This window comes from Lipotes vexillifer, unplaced genomic scaffold (genome assembly GCF_000442215.2).
Source record: "Lipotes vexillifer unplaced genomic scaffold, Lipotes_vexillifer_v1.1 scaffold467, whole genome shotgun sequence".
Lineage (NCBI taxonomy): Eukaryota > Metazoa > Chordata > Mammalia > Artiodactyla > Lipotidae > Lipotes > Lipotes vexillifer.
Window position 1 is genome coordinate 362,064 of NW_006788081.1, and position 17,760 is coordinate 379,823.

At 41.0% G+C, this 17,760-nt stretch overlaps 1 protein-coding gene across 1 annotated transcript in view; it reads right to left on the reverse strand.

The window, feature by feature from the left end:
* DAB2 (DAB adaptor protein 2) overlaps positions 1 to 243 on the reverse strand; it is a 52,038-nt gene extending 51,795 nt beyond the window's left edge. Inside the window, exon 1 of the mRNA XM_007461240.1 lies at positions 68 to 243. The gene's annotated coding sequence lies outside the window, so the exon portion shown is untranslated. The remainder of the gene's footprint in view (positions 1 to 67) is intronic.
* Positions 244 to 17,760: the final 17,517 nt, after the last annotated feature.

Genomic DNA, 17,760 nt, shown 5'->3' on the forward strand with positions numbered 1-17,760 from the left:
AAGCAAAGGAGGAAAAGAGGTCGCCAAAAATGGAGCCAAAGGGAAGAAGGATCGGAAAGCTACTCACAGGCCAGCTAGCGCCTCCGCGATGCGAGCATGACTTCCCGGTGGTGCCTGAACCTCCTGGCTACCGCGCAGCCGACACGGCGGCCGCGCTTAAATAGCCGCCGGCCCGGGAGCCTCGGAGCCGCGGGCCACTCCCGGCGAGATATGGTTCTAATCAGATGCTGGCAGCTGAGGACTCCCCAGGAATGCGCCGGGATGTTTTTGCTGCCTGGGCTGGGTAACTCCCCCTCAACGTGTCTGCTGAGTCTTCCAAACTTAACTGTTTATTAACTCGAGCTGGGGCCGCGCAGAGGAGCCGGCTCCCGTGGAATGGGAGCCCCACCAGCGCGGGGCGATCGCCCGGAGCCCAGCGAAGGGGAGGAGGAAGGAGTCAGGGCGCCGTCCGGAGCCCAGACTCGCGGGGCTGGGGACAAGGGACAGGGGAGGGTGCGCTTAAGGACAGGAAAGGGAAACTCCGCAGGAAAGGGGTGGGACCCAGCGACCTTCATCTCACAAATTCCTTCTCTGCGTTGCCGCTTCCAGTGATGTGGCGTCCCAAGTCATCCTAACCCGGTAGGGCCCTTTGAACAAAGGGCTGCCTCTACTCCTGACTTTCCTGGCAAGAAGCAGTGGATGCTAGCTCAGATCTGCTGTCGCTACAGTTGCACGTGTGATTGCCCCCTTTAGAGGAATTCGTGTCTCTTTCACGGCAGATGTGGGTGCACTTAAGTGCACCAATTTAAATTGGTGGGTAATCTGTGCGTATATGTAAAACATACTGTATTTATGTATGAAATATAATCCTGTATATACAGATATAAAGACAATACTCTCTATGAAACTGATATAAACAAAAATATGCACGCCTATATAACCTAACTAATTAAGCTATATACTTGATATAAACAGAGAGATTATATACTGGCTTCTCCCACAGTATGGGCATCCCTGTGTAGACACATAACACGACTTTATCTGCAGTGATCTCTATAGTGTTTCCTATACTTCTAAGAAAAATCTGAAATATGAGAAATAAAATGTTTGAAAATATTGACATACAGTACTCAGCAGTAGAAGGCACTCCATAGCGTATCTTAGTGGACCTTAACAAGCTGGGGATTCATCTTCTCTGTATTTTAAAATCATGAACAATTGTAAAACATCCCCAGAAGCTTTGTTGATTTCTAAGAGTTATGAAATTATTCTTGTGAAAAGTATGTTTATGTTTCCTTCTTTTTTTCTTTTTTTAGGTCTGAGACAGTGTGTACTAAATGTGAAAAAAACTAAATTGTGACTTGGATGGGAAGGGGTTATTGATTTTATTGAGTAAGTAACACACAGTGGATTTGCATTTTACCTCTGGAAACTGGGGGTTCAAATCAGGCTCATGGGACACCAGATATGTATTTTGTGGTCCCAGCCTAGATCCGACTGCAAAACCACGTAATTTGGGACAGCTCAGTGTGAGTGACAGTCCCTGCTCTCAAGTAGGTCAGGCTTGGGACAGCCCTGGAGCCAGGCGTGCAGAGCAGCAAAACCTGTCAACGATGAGAATACTACCTCTTTTGACCTTTACTCTTTCTGCCACCTGTCTCATCCCCTCATACCTGGGGAGGTAGAGGTGAGGAGGGTGGTGCTGACAGTTTTCAATATTCCTCTGAGGTAATTTGCTATTATTTAAAAAAATGACTTTGTGTGAATGACAAGAGGTATATAAAATTTAGTCTTGGGAGTGTATTTATAACATTTGTGCAGAGAAATTTATTTATTTTATGCCACATTCTGTGTTTTGTTTTATTATTTTTTTAACATCTTTATTGGAGTATAATTGCTTTACAGTGGTGTGTTAGTTTCTGTGCAGAGAACTTTAATTTTGGTACATTTTAGGACATAGTGCTTTATTTTTAAGATCCAGAAGTACAGAGGGTTGGTTTCCCTTCCAAAAGCTAAGTAGCTGGAAAAATGACAGCAGATTTCAGGCAAACAGAGGCTTTGACAATTTGAAGAAAAAAAAATGGGTCTCTCTTTTAACCTCACTATGTAACACTTTCTCAGAAGTGACCACCCACATCTATTTTTTTTTTAATCGAAAGACTCTTATCAAGAAATGTTGACTTATGTTTGCTCTACCCCACCAAATGGAAGGGATTTGTCTAAGAAGCCAGAGGAAGAAAATGATTTCATCTGCCATAAGTAGTTTCAAGAGAAGGTTTTTGATGAAAACAGTGCATTTGTGAGCAGTGGGCTCACACATACAGCTTGAAGTGGACAGCTCTGTCATTTCACACAGATATCTTAAGAGTCAACAGTGGAGAACTCTGATTTGACTTGAAGTGTGTTTTTATATCTCTAGGGCTCTGATTATGCTCTGGCAGTAATTCAGTATCCTGCTCACATTAAGAAAGAAAGAAAGAAAGAAAGAAAGAAAGAAAAAGAGAGAAGAATGAAAATAAATGTAACTAACCCTTTTTATCCCTGGTAGAACATGGTCTCCTGTCCCATGGGAGTTGTTGGCTTTTCAGGAAATCTAAAATGAACATCCTTGCTCCTGGAGAATCACACCCAAACCTACCCAGACATTAACCCTGCCTAAACCACGGTCTTTTCTTATCACTTCTGAAATTAATGTTTAGACAATTAAGGTGAGGAAAATTGAGTGCAATGTTTGAAAAACTGTGGTCCTTGCATGACTCTTTTTGCACAAAACCTGCTTGTGAGGGAAAAGGAAGAAAGCCCCCCCAAAAAACTGACGACTGTTCCCAGCCTAGGAAAGGGGTAGTTAATCCCGTGATGGCTTGCTGAAGAATGCATGGTTTATTATTAAAGTAATCTCTTAAGATTTTCCTGGAATGTGCTTCCACAGCAACTCTGCCTGTGCGAGCTATCCTATGTGTGTGTCTTGTCTTCCATAATTAAGCTGTTTTTTTTCCCCCTATAGCTCACAGACGAAAGGCTTTCTCTCTCCCTTCTCCAGGCTTTCTCCTATCTCCTTCCCTACTGTTCTTGTTTCCCTTAAACATCCCATTTTGAATCCTGCCATTTCCCATGAATTGTAAATTGTTCTTTAGACTTGGCCATAGGTAGACTGTCTGTGCACCTTGATTCCTTGCTGGATGCTTCCAGATGTTCTAATCAAACAAGGACTGGTTGAAGTCTGTGGATCTAGCAAGGTCACGTCTTTTTCTTTTTTTTTTCCCTCCTCGGTGTTGTAAAAAAAAAAAAGAAGAGAATAACTATTGTTTCCAGAAAATGTTCTTTGACCTTCACTCATTCTGCACATTCATAGATGCAGAAAAACTGGCCCTATCAGATTTGGCTGTTGGCAAGGCAGGGTAAACATTGGAGGGTTTTCCCTTTCATCTATCATCTATCTAAAATCTAAGACATTTGGAGGGTAGTCTACTAAAGGCAGCCTGTTTTATTGGTTTGTTTGTTTGTTTCTGTTTTTGTTTTCTTTTGTTGGTTGCTTTTGTTTGTTTTCTTGGTTACACCTGTATCGCACCTCAGAACTCAATATTTATTATTTGCTTCTGATGTGAAACACTAGTGAAACTCAGATGTTACTTGAAAAGCTGGAATGTTGTAAAGTGAAGGAAAAATTCAATATGATAGATTTACATAACTAGTTACATTTTGCTATAATAAAAATTTTTATAATAAGAAGTTGTAAAGGGGAAAAAGAGTCCTCATATGAATTACTCGTTAAAGTATTATCTTATTTGGAAGGTAAGTTGGAAAGAGTTATTGAAAATAAAAATACATGTAATACTACAAAATGCTAATATTAATTATTATTGTAGCAAATGCTTATACAGTTCTCTATCGTATGAACAAGAATCTATCCTCTAGAAATAAAATATACATTAAAAAATACAAAGATGTTACTTGCTGCATTGTCCACAACAGCAGGAACCTGGGAAAAAATTATGTCTGTCAGTAAGGGGATGACTGAATAAATTACAATTCTCTGCACTATGAAATCGTATGCAATCATTTAAAAGAATAAAATTGGAGTTGAACCTTGTAATATGGAAGGATTTCTATTAGGTAGTGTTGAGTGAGAAAAACAAGATATAGAAAAAAATGTAAAATATGTTTCTATTTTAGTAATACAAAAAGCAATACTTAGCTATGTAGGTTTGAGTGTGTGTGTGTGTGTGTGTGTGTGTGTGTGTGTGTGTATGCATGGTTATCAGGGACACTAGAGACTAGTGACAATACAGATTACTGGGGACCCAATGGGGATGAGGGTAGACAGGGGGAGGAGAAAGGTGAGAGCCCTGCAAAAAGGGAAACGAAATTAAAAGAGCCTGTATGCAGATATAGTTATAGATCTCATTTGTGCATTTAAGTGAAATGATATATCCATAGGTTTTGTATAATTAAAAAAAATACACCAAGTGATTTTAAGATAAGGAGCGAGAAGAGTTGTAAAAGCGATAAAATGGCTTTTCCCTGAGCAGTTTTCCTCAAGGTCTTTCAGAAGTGAGTGTTCATCAGTGTTCTCCTGATCTAATTTGGCCTCTAGAGCACAGTTCTCAAACTTTACTGTTCACCTCAGGCCTCCTGGGAACTTGCTTCCGGGGAAATTCCTGGGTCCAGCCCCAGAGCCTGGAAAGGTGTGGGGGGCGGGGAGGGGAGGACAGGCATGCAGTGCATGGGAATCTGCAGGTTTCACCAGCCCTTCCGGGTGATTCGGACGCTGTGTTTTTGGGGACCCTCTTTGAGAAACACTGAGTTTCTCCTGTGGTCAAGAAGACACTCATTTTGTTCCTCTCTGAGCCCTGAGAACTGTGCGGAGAGGGAAAACAGCAAGGTTGAGAGGAAGCAGGTGCCACTGGTCTTTAGATACTGCCCTTTCTCTCTCCCCTGATTCTCTGCAGCCTCAGACAGTGTCCTGGCTCTGGTGGTGACTTCTCTCCCTGCCCCCTCCCCTGTCAAGACTTGTTTTCAGAGAAGGATCTGATACCAGTCATTTGCATGGACCTGTACCGAGATATTTGCATTTCCAACCATGACCCTTACTTGGTATGCCCAGTGTTAAAAGGATCTCAGACATCAGTAAGAGCAGGGACCGATTTTTTTCCTACTTTTGAGCAGGTGGAGGTGATTGTCAACTCCACTCTGCATCCAGCTTAAGGTTACCTAGAAAGAGAAGATTATAGGACTTCCAACTCCTGGAATGGCCCTCTGCTATCCCTGACGTCATTTTACATCTTGGCTTCAAAGGGGCCATTTGAAAATTGAAGCTGTATATTATGTACATGATTGTTTTTCTGATACAGCAAAGGAAAGTGAGATTTAAGATCAGATCTGGGTTAAAATTCAGGCTCCGTCTCTTACCAAACTACAAGATTTCTGCAAGTTTCCTAACTTCTCAAGGACTCAATTTTCTGATCTATAAAATGGGCATGCCCTGTCTTCCCCTCCCATTTTGGCTTCTGGTGGGAAGAAAAAGAAGTTATATACCTGGGAAGACTTTGGAAAGTTTGAGATTATATAAATACTATAAATTATGCAAAAATTTTTCAAAAAATACATTATTGCGGGGGAGGGGGACAAGAAAGTTGCTTTTGTCCCAAATGATTTCCGCCACCAACATCAGAAATTCTATCACTAGTAAATCACGTGTTTAGATAATGATGCTCCTCTGGCTGCAGTGAACTTTCCTAAGGCTGATCCCTTGGGCTAATCCCAGACCCTGATTTTCTAACATATTAGTGAGGATTACTTTAATGGATCAGTTTCATCCTGTCAAAGAGAGATGAGTGAATTTCTGCTGAAATGGGGATATTAAAAGCAGGGGAAAGGCAGAAAATGAGAAAATGAGCACCAACCTCTTTAACTTCGGAGGTCTGCTGCTACTACTGAGAAAGAGGCCTTGAAATCTAGACACTCAGTTCGATCCAAAAAAGATTCCACTCTGCTCCAACTATGGCCACTTGCTGTGCTGGGGTTCCTGGGTTGGCTTAATAATCTCAGTTCTAAACTGGAACAGCCACTTGTGAATCAAGGGGGAATACTATTTGCTGCACTCATTTAATCCTCAGGCTCAAAATCACTTCTTAATTAAAGAATGAAGGGAAACCATGTCTGGACTCCAGGGTAATTTAACTCCCCAATTATTATTATTTTTTTGGCGGCATGGCTTGTGGGATCTTAGTTGCCTGACCAGGGATGGAACCCAGGCCCCCCGCAGTGGAAGCATGAAGTCCTAACCACTGGACCACCAGGGAATTCCCTCCCCAATTACTCTGAAGCTTAGGTATATGTGTGTGCCCATACTCATGTGCATTTTCTGAAGAGGTGCACCACAGATTTCACTGGATAATCAAAGGACCCCATGGCGTAAAAGAAGATTAAATTCCATTGCATTTTGGTTGTCTAGTCACATTCCTCCTATTCATTTTTATCTGAGGATTTTTATCTGAGTGTTTTGTACCAATCTGATTTGTGTTCTCACAACATCATTGTCCAACAGGTTAGGGCAAGCATTCCTTTTTCTAAAGGTTAAGAAATATAAGCACAGAAACCTTGATTTACTTCTGTTTACAAAGTTAGAGACAGAGCTAGAATTATTACTCAACTTTCCTGAATGACCTAGAACGTATGGCTTACGTAGTCATGACCCAACCATAATTATAGTGGTTAGTGACAACACTTAGGGTTTACTGTTTCCTGTATCGGTCTGTCCAATATCTGCTGTAGATACCCCTTCAGGCAAAAGACACTGGCAAATGGAAGAGTGTCCAGAGCAGGGCCACTTGGACAGTGAGGGAATTTTCTTGGGGACTGAGAACTACTGGATGTGCTGCCAGCATGGCCTGACTGAATCGGGCACGTTTTGCCAGGGGCTGGGAGTGGAGCTCTATGGGTAGTAGAGCTCTTTCCGAGTATCCAAAGACCTGCCCTGTAGAAAGTAGATTAGTCTCTTCTCTTTGGCCACAGAAGATAGAAGGGGATCCTTTGCTGGGTTAAATAGTGTTCCCCCCAAGATTCATGTCTACCCGGGAACTTCAGAATGGGCCTTATTTGGAAAGAAGGTCTATGTAAATGTAATTAGTTAAGATGAGTTCATATTGGATTATATGAAGTCTCATCTCCTTCAGTGAAACCTTTTTATCTGCCTTGTGATACTTTTTGGTCAGAATTTCTTGGCTTTTTGTTATATCCTATTTTCACTTAGCATAACTCTGGAACCGGTGTATCTAGGTGTGAATCCCAGCTCCACAGCTTACCAAATGTGAGATCTGAGAATTGCTGAACTTCTCTCCAATAAAGTGAGGGAAATAATAGAACTTCCTTCATAGTGTTGTTATGAGGATTAAACAAGTCAATTTGTCTAAAAGACTTGTAGTCGTAGTTAGCACAAGTAGAGTGCTGATGATAATGTGATTTTTGTCTGAATATCTTAAAAGAATAATTTCTAAAATATCAAGTAATTTTGAAAATAAGCTTACCCTAAACCTCAGAAATTTCACTTCTAAATCAGCTTAGAAGAGCTCTAACTCATTTGCTAAGAAATATGTCTAAGAATGCTTAGAATAGCAAAAAGTAGAAGCAACTTAAGTGTCCATCAATTGGACAGCAGATAAACAAATTGTGGTGCAGGCATCCATTGGGAATACTCTAACAATAATAGCAATGACATGGATGTATGACCCAGAACTGCTTGCATCAACACAGATGAACTGTGTAAGCAGAGCAAGGTATAGATGAATACGTAAATACTTCATAGACGGTTTAAAATATAAAAAATAAAATTGTGCATTAGAGACACAATACTCATATAAATGAATATAAAGATGCATGCGGATGATAAATCACAATTTCAAGATGGTGGTTTCCTCTGAGAGAAGGAAGAGAGATAAATAAAAGAGAGGTCCAATCATGCTGACAATTTTTTTCCTAAGACTTGCCGCAGGGTACATGGATATGTATTGTTTTACTTTTATGGCTTTTTTAATATAGACTCTCTTCTAAGCACATTATAGATAGTACTTTACTTAATCCTTATAACAATCCTGTGAGTTAAAACCTGTATTATTTTCTCCATGTTACAGATTAAGAAACTGAGGAATCTGATGAACTTAACAGGCTAAAAAATGCCACAGCCAGGTTTTAAAGCCAGGTAGTGTGGTTCCAGGGTCTGTGAATTAACCCCTATGCGATCCTGACTCTTGTTGGAAGTTATGAAGAAAGGAAAAGGCTGTAAGTGACACGGACTCTCCAGCACAACTCTGGAAGGCACGCCAGTCACTTCCGCTTGCTGGTCCCTGCGACTGCTCTGTCCCTCCGCTGCCCCCCACACACTCGGGCTTCACACCTCACCTCTCCTTGCTCTCCACCCCTCCCTGGATCTACGACCTCATTCGGATTCATTTGTCTCTGATCATGACTTCAGCATCTTTCCAGGCCATCTCTGGCGTCTAGATGTTGAGCACAAGGAGAAAGTCCTATCCTGACCTGAAGCCTGGGTCTGGCCCTTTTGGACAGTGGTCATGAGAGGGAGAAGAGAAAATGAGAAGTTATACACTCCAGCTGAGGACAGCAGTGACGAGGCCCTGCAAAGGAGTGTTTCTCTGAGAAAGGTGTTAAGAGAGATTGGGTAGGAGTAGAGGTGGTAGCAGGTGTGTGTGTGTGTTGGTTCAGGATATAAGCTGCTGTTTTTTAAAAGAAACACTGGTGGGGATCTGGGGCCCGCTCTGCATCCATGCAGTGACCACTTACGTGACAGCCACCAGTTCTCCCCTGTCTATCTCAGGACCAATCAGGGAATTCTACCTCTCCATGCCCTGCCTCAGGCCTCATCTTCCTCATCTGTAAAATGGGGATAATCAACACTCTCTCACCTGCTGTTGAAGGACAAAATGAGATGACACCAGTAAAGTGTCATGACATCTCCAAAAGGATGTTTCTAACTCCTTTGGTCCCCTCCCTGCTAAGGATGGCTGTCACATTAGCAGCCATTAGCCCCAAGTTCAGAGCGGGCTACAATGGGCGTAGGGGGTGTGGTACCGAAGGTCTTCAGGGATGCTCAGCCTTTAGATCAGGGTCGGCAGCCTAAGAGTGTCCAGTGGGTCAGTGCTGATGCCACCTTCTGGGTTCTGTGAAAGCAAGTGCCCCTGAAGAACACCAGGGATTTGTCTTGTCTTGGACCTGGTGAAGGAAGTTAGAGATGTGAGTATGAGAAGAACGTGGGGGTCAACAGGCCTCCAGCAGGTCTGGGATAGTGGATCCTCAGTCACACCCTTTGTTCCTGCAATCCCTGAAAGCTCCACAGTCTTCCACATCAATAGGTCTCAGCAGAATAGCCTCTGCTAGAGTGGCCTGCCTACTCCCTTCCCCCGGTCCAGTGCAGGGGTAGGCAGTACAGCGTAGGCCATGGATTCTCCAATGTTGGCCCATTACAGAGTCTCCAGGAAGGTGGAATAAATGCACACTCCCAGGTCCTACATCAGAGGTTCTGATTCATCGGGTCTGTGGAGAGGCCCAGGAATCTGCCTTTTTTTCTTTTTCTTCTTTTTCATATTGTATTTTTTCTAGTTAATTGAGCTATAATTGACATATAACATTGTATTAGTCCAAGGTATAAAACATAATATTTGATATATGTATACACTGTGAAGTGATTGGCACAAGTTTAGTTAATATCAATCACTCACGTAGTTAACAAAAATTTTTTGTTGTGATGAGAACTTTTAAGATGTACTCTCTTAGCGACTTTCAAATATACAATACAGTGCTGTTGACTGTAGTTACCATGCTGTACATTTATATCCCCAGAGGTTATTTATCGTATGACTGGAAGCTTTTACCTTTTGACCACCTTCACCCATTTCCCTCACCCCTCACCCCCTGCCTCTGGTGACTGCTGGTCTGTTCTCTGTTTCTATGAGTTTGGTTTTAATAGATGAAATGTATAAGTGGGATCATACAGTATTTGGCTTTCTCTGTCTGACTTGTTTCACTTGGCATGATTCCCTTAAGGTCCATCCATAGTGTCACAATGGCAGGATTTCATTCTTTTTTATGGCTGAATAATATTCAATTTATCTGTCAATGAACACTTGGGTTGTTTATATATCTTGGCTATTGTAAATAATACTGCAATGAACAACCCAAGTGTCCATCAACAAATAAATGGATGAACAAAATGTGATATATCCATATAATGGAATGTTATTCAGCCATAAAAAGGAACAGAGTTGTGATACATGCTACAATGTGGATGAACCTTGAAAGCACTGTGCTAACTGAAGTGAGCCCGACACAGGGGGATAGATATTGTATTATTTGACTTATATGAAATATCTAGAATAGGCAAATTCATGGAAACAGAGAGTAGATTGGAGCTTGCCAGGAGCTAGGTGGAGAGGATGTGGAATGGGGCGTTATTGCTTAGTGGGTACATATTTTATGTTTGGGGTGATTAAAAAAAAGCTCTGGAAATAGATAACGGTAATGGTTGCCCAGCATTGTGAGAGTAATGAACGCTTCTTAATTGTATACTTAACAATGGTTAAATTACATATTTATGCTATATGTGTTTTATGGCAAATGAAATAATTTTAAAGTGGCAAAAAAAAGAAATACTGGTGGAAGATACAAGGTGTGGGGATGACTCAAAATAACCAATAACCCTCAAACAATTTCTCTTTGGCTTTCAGAGGTAATCACTCCATCTAGATGAAGGTATCCTGATTTTTCCCCATGGCAAGGAAAGCACACTTATTTTGGTTAATATTCAGGCTGATTCCTCTCCTCAGTCTCTCCTTGGTGAAAGAGCATATTCCTTCAGGCCAGCCAGGCAATTGACCTGCCTCTGCCAGGATTGCTGTGGCTTTGATCTTCCGTGGAGGAACTGAGCTCACCAAAGATGTACTTGCTGAAGCAACACCACCTGCCAGAGCTAGGCTAGGTGTGTTGGTGTTTAGGGAAAACCAGTCTAGAACTCTGCAGTTGCAGGTGAATGCGTTTAAGTCCTATAGTCATTTTGCTGAGGCCAACCAGGAGACGTGTAATCATAAACTTTAAATGTGTTTATTTGTCAAGCGGACACTTTCTATTATTTCGTTTTATACTGAGGCAGTTCTTAAACTACTGTTAGACATTAACTATACTTAGTAAATTGATAACACTCTGCCCCTCCCCCATCTCCACCCCCCCATCTCTGCCCCTCCCCCATCTCTGTCCCCCACCCCACACCTTTATATTTAGTTGTGATTGAGTTATAGGCAATAGTATGTTGGTAAACCAGGTCTCTGAAAAAGAAAGCTCCGCTTTAGTGTGTTAGCTGATTTCCACGAGGTAACTACACCCACCAGGGCTTATTTCAAGGTATGATGTGATGTCACATCACTGAATGTAGAGGTGGAAAGATCTGCTCTTGTGAGCATGGGTGCCGGCTGTAGCACAGCCCTGGTATAAGGCATGTACTAGCCTCTTTCTCTCCCAATACCTTCATTACTGAAGGGTCTATTTTCACAATATTCCTGGTCAATAACCTTCGGTTAAATTGATGAATCAACTACCTATAAATGAAGAATGTTTCTCTGGAGCAAGATCTGGGCCATAATGATTAGATACGGAAACAGAATAATGACTTTTCCTAATTCACACTGTAGTACAATGAAAATCACATGGGATTGAGATTAAGTGTGTATAAATTCAAACTCTGGCTCTGTCATTAACTGTTCATATGACTGGATGAATTGCTTAACTTCTCGGAACCTTAAACTTCTTATGTGTAAAATGGGAAACAATGCTTGTGGTACAGATTTATTTTCAGGATTAAATGATATAATAATGGATGTAAGATAAATTCTTGGCAAATAACTCATATTCTTCTCATTTGAAGATTTTCTTATGAAAAGAATTCTTAAACTTTTTTTGCTGCCTCCAGTGTCTGGGGGTGAGTACTAACAGGTGACAAAACACTCGATAATGTAGTAGATAGGTATTGATGGAAAAAAATTGGAACTTTTAAATTTATAGTTCTTATTATCTGACAGCCTACAACTCCCTCCAATGTGGTCCAAACTATCATCATTCCTCACATGCATTATTAAAATAACCTCTCTCTACTTATGCTCTTATCCCTCCCACAGTCTATTGTCATCAGAGGAGAGAGTGATTCTCACGAGAGAGGTCCAATAATAGCACACATTTGTTTAGAACCCTTCAAAACTCCTTCTCCATCAAAGTCAAAGCCAGAGTCTTTAGAAATGGCCTGCACGGCTGTATTGACCACCCTCCACCCCCGTGTTACCTATGTAACTGCCACTCTTACTGACCTTCCCCTCACTCGCTTCACTCACCAGGCCTGTTCACATCTCAGACCTTCATGCTTGTTATTCTCTGCCTGGGCTGTCTTTCTTCAGATTCATGACCAGTTAGCTCTCTAACTACTTTAGGTAGTTGCTCAATCGTCACCTTCTCATGGAGAGTACTTTTGATCATTGTACTGGGTTGAATAGTGTCCTCCAAAAATTCATGTCCAGCCTGGAACTTGTGAATGTGACCTTATTTGGAAATAAGGTTTTTGCAGATGTAATCAAGTTAAGATAAGGTCATACTGAATTGGGATGGACCCTAAATCCAACAACTGGTGCCCTTATAAGGAAAAGGAAATTTATGGAATCTAAAAAACAAAGAAACAAAAATGAACAAACAACAAAACAGAGTTATAGATACAAAGAACAAAACAGGTAGTTGCCAGAGGGGACAGGGGTTGGGAGAGAAAAGAAATAGGTGAGGGAGATTGAGAAGTACAAACAACTTCTTCCTCTTTTTAAAATTTTGGCCACTCTGCATGGCTTGTGGGATCTTAGTTCCCAAACCAGGGATCAGGGATAGACCCGTGCCCCCTGCAGTGGAAGCACGGAGCCCTAATCACTGGGCCACCAGGGAATTCCCGAGAAGTACAAACTTCTGTCCGCAAAATAAATGAGTCACGTGGATATGAAATACACAGTGTGAATAACTATGTAATATCTTTGCATGGTGCTGCACTGTAATTAGACTTACTGTGACCATTTTGAAGTGTATGGAAATATACATTTCTATGTGTGTGTGCGTGTATATATGTGTGTGTATGTTGGATAACAGGAACTAACATAGTGCTATGGGTCAATTATACTTCAAAAACAAACAAACAAAGGAACTCAGAAGAAGAGATCGGATTTGTGGTGACCAGATGTGGAAGGTGGGGGAGGGAGAATTGGATGAAAGCAGTCAAAAGGTACAAGCTTCCAGTTATAAGTGCTAGGGATGTAATGTACAACATGATAAAGATAATTAGCATGGCTGTATGTTATATATGAAAGCTGTTAAGAGAGTAAATCCTAAGCCTTCTCATCTCAAGGAAAAAAAATTTTTTTTTATTTCTTTAATCTTATATCTATATGAGATGATGGATGTTCATTCAACTTATTGTGATAATCATTTCATAAGTCAAATAATTCTGTTGTTTACCTTAAAATTATAGAGCTGTATGTCAATCACATCTCAGTAAAACTGGAAAGAAACAGAAACAAAAGGGAAGTTTAGACACAAGACAAATAGGGAGGAAGGCAAAGTGAAGATGGTGGCAGAGGTTGGAATGATGCTGCCACAAGCCTAGGTAACCAAAGACTGAGGCTGTTAACAGAAGCCAAGGGAGAAACATGAAAGCAGTTCTTCCCTGGAGCCTTCAGAAGGAGCAGGGCCCCCTATGCCTCCTTGATTTCAAACTTCTAACCCCCAGAGCTATGAGAGAATAAAATTCTCTTGTTTTAAGCCACCTAGATTTTGGTAGTTTGTTACAGCAGCCCCAGAAAGCAAACAAAACCATTCGATTTCAAATTACTGCCCCACTACCTTCTACCTCCTACAAACCTTCTGATTTACATTTCTCCATAGCACCTCTCACTAACTGACAAGAGCCTGATGGTTTCTAAGTTTCCCTTAAGCAATATGGTTCATGACTGTGGCGATTAGCAAATCACTGTAGTCTCCAAACGTGACTTAACTTTCCCTTCTCACCTACTCTTCCAACTGGAAATGCTTATCCCTACATGTGTGACATTGCTTCCTTAGTAAGGGGAATACCTGCTAAACTCATCTAACTTCTACTGTTCCTCCTGTCTCAGGTTCAAGAAAATAGCTGTGCGTAGTTACTGCACCAATACAGATCCATTAAAACAAATAAGACCAAAAAGAGAGCGTATATGTTATTTAATTTGAGGATTGAATTTCTAGTATGTCTGGAATATGCGCCTGCTATAACCTATACATGGCATATAGACAGACCAAATTGATTTCCTGCCATTTGATGCTTTTTCAAAGATCACTTCTGTGAGATACTGTAGGAAGTATATTTGAAGCAGACTGAATCTAAGAAAGCCTCTAGATACATCTACCAGTTTAGGGGAGATACACATATAGTGAATCAAATTAGATGACACCACCAGACATGTAAGCCAAATCCAGAATGTGGCACATTCTACAGAAAAAGCCTGCTTTCTTCAACAAGTCAATGGTATTAACAAAATGGAGTGAGGTGGGTGGGAAAGACCTCTATAGATTTATGAAGACAAGGAAAAAACTATGCAATTTTGTGAGTCTTGTATGGATTCTGATTCTAGAAAACAAACATTAAAAAATATTTTTGAGGCAGAAAAATTGGAATTTTAGAAGATACTAAGGAATTATTAATTTTGCAGGTGTGTGAATGCATTGTCCTTATGAGTTAGAGATGTAAAGTGTTTACGGGTAAAATGATAACCTACTCCATCCCTCAAAATGAGGGAGAATAGACAAAACAAGATTGTTGAAGCAGAGTGATGGGTATATGGGGGTTCTGTATACAATTTTCTCTATTTTGGTTTATATTTGAAAATTTCCGTAATAAGAAAAGTTAAAGATCACTGCTACCATTAGGTGTTCCGTGGAGTTCATTCATTCAATTTTTCCACGGGCTAGTTACTGTTGGGCTACCAGTGAGTGCTGTAGATAAACAAGCCTTAAATTACCCTAGGATTTCCATGATTTAGCTCAGAGAACTTTTCACATGGAGCTATTTTATAGGAAAACCAATATTCTGTCAGTGTTGAGAAGCTCAGGAATCAGACTCCGGATATAAAAGTACCCCTTGTCTGAGAGGGTGATTTTGTTTTACCCTAATTCCTCTCCAGAGGGGATCCAGACATCTGTGTTTGCTGGAGGAGTACCTTCTGGGATGAATGATCAACTGAGTCATACCCACCACCCTCCACTCAACATTAGGCCTTATCAGCAAGCCCAGGCCTGGCCCCTTCTTTGATGCCCCTATGGTCCCAAGATTTTTTTCCTCTGGGTTACTGACTTCAGGCTGGAGTCAGATGACTTGCAGAATGACCTCGTCTCTCCTGTCTGCTTCACACCACGGGGGTGAGAACAAATAGGTGCAAAGTCTGTTTGGCTTCTGAGCCCTAGACAGAGGCCCATATTGCTGTCATGTGCTTGTCTGATGAGATGTTCCAGAGTTTGTTTTTTCTTTTTCCTGGCTTCATAAAGTCAGGAAATCAATCACAGTGCATCAAGTAGATTTTTTTTTCAGGGGTGTCTTTGGTAGTCAGGATATGGCTACCAAAGGCAATTCTAGCGGGGGAGGTATGAGGGATTTCACTTCTCTTCCTTTTTCTTCTGTTGCTCAAGAGTTGTGGCACCTCTGTCAAGGGCAGAAGAGGGATGGGATAGAACTCAGAAATTGTTTGACCTCGATGAAGACAACGCTGGTTATGCATTCTTTGCATGCAACTTTATAGTTTAATAGACTTTCAAATATATTCTTATTTGATCCTAGTATTCATCTTGCAAGTTAAACCAGTATAACCGTCTCCATTTTAAGGATGATACAATTATATCTCAGAAAAGTCAGGGAACTCCTTCAAGTGCACTTAGATTGCTTGTGAAGGTGCCAAGATTCAAACCAATTCTTCTAAGTCTTATTACCCCACCCAGTGACCTTTCAACTACTCTGTATGACCTTTTAAACATTTGATGAAAAACAAGGAAGAAGCAGTACAGATATTAGAGTTTTAAGATTATTCATAATGTCTTCATTAGCACAGATGCTGTGAACTTAGCTATGTTTTATTATTATTATTATTATTATTATTATTATTATTAGTGCTAGATACATTCTCTTTTTAATCTCCGAGAATCTCTGGCATTATAATGTAAAATCATAGAGTCTTCTATTTTGCCTAAAATATTTTCATTGGATCAGAATATTATTTTGGTACTGTATATAATATATGGCACAATTCAGGGCTGTCTCCAAACAAGTTGATTAATTGCTAGACAAAGGTAGGATCCTCTGGCTTATGCCTGCCATCAAGATAGGAAAACTGTCCTTGGTTATTTGGATTAACGTAAGTCTCAGAGTAGTGGTAAGTAGTGGTAAGTCAGCACACTTGTCTCTTATGAAGGAGGACTGCTCAGAGGAGACGTGAGGGAAACATTAACATCTCTTCATGGCCATCTGGTTCTTCTTAGCTGAGGAATGCTCACTGATTATGGCACTCCTAAGCAAAGCCCATAAAAGAGATATAGCCTTCGATCCAAGCAAGAAAAGCAATGTGAGGAAATAGAGGTAGGGTTGGCAAAGAAGTGTTTATTCACACAAAAAGTAAAGTCTGAGGTGAATCAGCTGGAAAACTTACTCTTTGGATTGGGAAAATTTTGGGGTTGAAGTTACCTTTTTTAAGAATTTGTACTCTTTTTATTTTTGGCTGCTTTGGGTGCTGCACACAGGGTTTCTCTAGTTGCGGCATTTGGGGGCTACTGTTTGTCGCGGTGAGCGGGCTTCCCATTGTGGTGGCTTCTTTTGTTGCAGAGCGCAGGCTCTAGGTGTGCGGGCTTCAGTAGTTGCAGCTCGTGGGCTCAGTAGTTGTGGCTTGCAGGCTCTAGAGTACAGGCTCAGTAGTTGTGGCACACGGGCTTAGGAATTTGCCTGAGGTCGCATAGGTAGTAACCCAGAATTTGTCAGGCAGTCCTTTTTATTTTATAAATTTATTTATTTTTGGCTGCATTGGGTCTTCATTGCTGCGCGTGGGCTTTTCTCTAGTGGTGGAGAGAGGGGGCTACTCTTTACTGTGGTGCGGGGGCTTCTCATTGCGGTGGCTTCTCTTGTTGTGGAGCATGGGCTCTAGGCGTATGGGCTTCAGTAGTTGTGCTGAAGTTGCTCCGCAGCATGTGGGATCTTCCCAGACCAGGGATCGAACCCGTGTCCCCTGCATTGGCAGGCAGATTCTTAATCACCGTGCCACCAGGGAAGTCCAAAGAATTTGTACTCTTTATTATTATTGAATAGCCTCCAAGTTGAACTACCATGTAAGTCCAGACACAACAAAAATTCAAGAATTTTTTTTAAAGCAATAAAAGTATTATGTTAAGTAAAGAAGTAAGTAAATATACTTCTTATTTATCTGAATGGATCTTCTTAAAATATAATAGAAGACACTGTAAAGAACACAAAAGCTAATGAGGACATAAAATCATAGGATAATTTACTTAACAAAGAAGGTTGAAGTTTGAGATTTCTTAGTAGAAAAGATACTTTTTTTCAATCCAATAGAGGGTACACTGGGCTGAGGTAGAGTTGACGTGGTGATTAATACTGTCCCAGTCACTACTTTGTGTCCTGTGGCAAATGACTGATCTCTATATGTGGCATTCTTCAATTTGAAA